The sequence below is a fragment of the Gossypium arboreum genome, chromosome 2, assembly GCF_025698485.1.
Source record: "Gossypium arboreum isolate Shixiya-1 chromosome 2, ASM2569848v2, whole genome shotgun sequence".
NCBI classification, from domain to species: Eukaryota; Viridiplantae; Streptophyta; class Magnoliopsida; order Malvales; family Malvaceae; genus Gossypium; species Gossypium arboreum.
In genome coordinates, this window is record NC_069071.1 from 91,752,746 (window position 1) to 91,755,882 (window position 3,137).

The following is a 3,137-nucleotide window of genomic DNA, read 5'->3' on the forward strand; positions in this document are numbered from 1 at the left end:
GTTTGGCATCTGCGAAAGAGCTTCAATAAATGGTAAGTTAATATGTAACTTCTTTAATAATTTAAGGAATTTACCGAATTGTTCGTCTGTCAGTCTTTCATTGTCACATTGGGATATGGCACACGAGGTTTGTACTCTTTACTTACTGGTTTTTGGTCATTGTGGTCCACTGCACCTTTCCCTTTACTTACCACAGTTTCTTGCCTCGATTCTGGTTCAGGTGCAACTAACCCTTCCTCATCTTGAATGGTAATTGCATTGAGTTGCTCCCTTGGGTTAGATTCAGTGTTACTTGGCAGGCTACCTTGTGGTAGTTCAGATATCAACATAACGAGCTGACCTATCTGAGTTTCGAGCCCTTGGATCGATACTTGTTGATTCTTAAGTACTTTCTCGGTATTCTAAAAATGAGTTTCTGACACCGAGATGAATTTTGTTAGCACCTCCTCAGGGTTTGGATTTTTCTCTTGTTGGTAGGGTGGTTGTTGGAAGCCTGGAGGTGGTGGTCTCTGATTCCCTTGGCCTCCCCATGAGAAATTTAGGTGGTTCCTCCAACCTGCATTGTAATTATTACTATAAGGATTATTTTGAGATCGAGGATTATTACCCATGTAATTTAATTGTTTGTTCTCCATGTTGTGGCCATAGGGTGGGTATTCTGAATTTCTTGATCCACCTCCACTTGCTTCGCACTGCATTACTAGGTGAACCTGTGAAAAACCAAGAAAACCGTCAAATTTTCTATTCAAAAGTTCTACCTAATTAGAGAGCATGGTGACCAAATCGACGTTAAAAATGCTAGCTATTTTCGTTGGCTTTGTCCTCATGACTTGCCAGTGATAATTATTCAATGACATCTCTTCTATAAATTCATAAGCATCGTCAGGGGTCTTATTCTTGATAGTTCCGCCAGCGGCTGCTTCGATCATCTGTCGAGTCAAAGGATTCAGTCCATTGTGAAACGTTTGAACCTGTAGCCAGAGTGGTAACCCATGGTGAGGGCACCTCCTCAACAGATCCTTGTATCTCTCCCATGCATCGTATAGTGTTTCTAAATCCATTTGCACAAAAAAGGATATATCATTACGTAATTTGGCTATTTTGGTCGGCGAAAAATATTTTAATAAAAACTTTTCAGTCATTTGTTCCCAAGTAGTGATTGTCCCTTGTGGTAATGAGTTCAACCATTGTTTAGCTTTATTCCTCAATGAAAAGGGAAACAACCGAAGGCGAATGGCATCATTAGAAATGCCATTGCTTTTAAAAATGTCGCAAAACTCTAAGAAATTTGCCAAGTAAGCGTTGGGATCCTCGTTCTGTAAACCATCAAACTGAACAAACTGTTGGATCATTTGAATGGTGTTAGGTTTCAGTTCAAAATTATTTGTAGCAACAGCAGGCCTAACTATGCTCAATTCAGTTCCTGTTAAACAAGGTTTAGCATAATCATGCATAGTACGTGGAGCAAGATTCTGATTTACTGGATCAGCAACAATCCCAGGAGGTAGCAGATTTTCTTAGTTTTCATCCATCTCCTCGGTTGTGGTTGAAGTATCGTCCTCTTGCCCTTCCTCTGTGTATCGTAAGCTTCGCCTTATTTCACTTCAGTTTTTGCGAACTGTGCGATCGATCTTAATATCAAACAGTAACGGTTCCGACGGGTTTCTTTTAGTCATACACTATAAAAACCTGCCAAGAACGAATAAAAGAAAAATTAGAAAAGAAAATAAAAATTTAAATTGCAGATAAAGTAGAATGGCTAAAGTAATAAAAATTGAGTGTTCCTAATATCCTAGTTCCCCGGCAACGACGCCAAAAACTTGATACGTGATATTCGCGACAGGTTTTAAAAATTTATAATTAATCATTCTTGAAACTAACTATTATCACGATGAAGGCAAGTGTACCTATCAAACAGTAGTATGGCTTTAGCAAGACCGGACTGTCGAACCCAAAGGAACCAATAGTACTAATAATTTCTTTCTTTTTATTATCTATCCTAAAAATTAAGGGACTTTTTATCTAAACTAATTAACTAAACTAAGAATGCACAGAGAGAAATTGGGGAAAAGCTTTTGGGAAAATTTGATTAATTAAGACAATACCCAAGGAAAAATCCACCTAGACTTGACTTGATATTTGAATCAGAATCAGACGATTTACTTATTTGACTTGATCCATAGAGATCCCTAAGTTATATTATTGTCTCTCTTGAGACTAATAACGTCTAACCCTAGGTTGATTTAATTGAAATCTCTTTCTAATTAACGCCCTAGTGTTGCATTAACTCGATCTATGGATCCCCTTATTAGGTTTCATCCTAATCTGGCAAAATCTTATCACCCTATCTCTAGGCGTGCAATCAACTCCGCTTAATTATGACAAATTTACTCTTAGACAGGGTCTTTTCCTCCTCTGAATAAGAGCATTAACTTGAATCAATATCTTGGAATATTAAAACAAGAATTAAGAACACATAATTAAGAACAAGTCAAATATTTATCATAAAATTCAGATAATAGCAACAAGATCTGTCTTAGGTTTCATTCCCCTTAGGTACTTAGGGGGTTTAGTTCATAATTATAAAATAAAATATCTCAGCAGAATAATGAATACAAAACATAAAGAAAACCCAAAACCCCTGAATGGAAATTGAAGGGAGATCTTCGGTCTTGACGATGAATCCGGCATCTGAGATGGACCAATTGGCTTACCTTGAGTAATTTCTTGCTTCCTACTCTACGTGTCTGTTCTAAGTGCCTTTTCCGGTGTTTAAATAGGCTTTAGTAGGCCTAAGAGCCCTCAAAAGTGGCCTTTTCCGAATAGGGCTATACTTGGGCTTGGTAGTGACACGCCCGTTACTGCAACCCGTGGTCAAGGCTGTTGAAGAGGCATTGGCGTGTAGTCTACCCGTGTAAGTCATGCTTCGATCCTGCCAAATGGACAAGGCCGTGTGACACGCCCATGTGAGGAAGTCCAGGCCATGTTAATTTCCCATGTCGGTCCATTTTCTCCGTTTTCAGCCCGTTTCTCGCTCTTTTTACTCTCCTATGCTCACCTAAGTATAAAACATGAAACTAAAGGATTAGGAGCATTGAATTCACCAAATCTAAGGAGAAACCATCCATAAATGTTCT

At 38.5% G+C, this 3,137-nt stretch overlaps 1 non-coding gene across 1 annotated transcript; it reads left to right on the forward strand.

The window, feature by feature from the left end:
• Window positions 1-987: 987 nt before the first annotated feature.
• LOC128289448 (small nucleolar RNA R71) lies at window positions 988-1,094 on the forward strand. The gene has a single exon (XR_008279096.1). It is a non-coding gene; the product is annotated as a small nucleolar RNA R71 (small nucleolar RNA).
• The last annotated feature ends 2,043 nt before the right edge of the window (window positions 1,095-3,137 follow it).